Source organism: Brassica oleracea, chromosome C2 (assembly GCF_000695525.1).
Source record: "Brassica oleracea var. oleracea cultivar TO1000 chromosome C2, BOL, whole genome shotgun sequence".
Taxonomy (NCBI): Eukaryota; Viridiplantae; Streptophyta; class Magnoliopsida; order Brassicales; family Brassicaceae; genus Brassica; species Brassica oleracea.
In genome coordinates, this window is record NC_027749.1 from 28,399,779 (window position 1) to 28,400,063 (window position 285).

Below are 285 nucleotides of genomic sequence, written 5' to 3' on the forward strand. Positions count from 1 at the left end.
GTAGGTCAAGGATTAGACCATGGTACTTTAACATTTAAGGTCATGTTAGTTTACGATCGTCCTTAAAGGGGATGGCAAATATTGGTTTGGACCTTTAGTGGAAGGTGTAATTGACCGAGGGCCAAAGAGCGCTTGTCGAGATTGATAAGCCAAGTTTGCCAGGGTTATCCATGCTAATATGGCCGATCGTCGTAGAAAACGATTCTCCGCTCTAGGTTTCAGTTATACGACGAATATTTCGTATAATGTGACCTATAGTCTTATGAAAATCGAATCTTTTTTGCT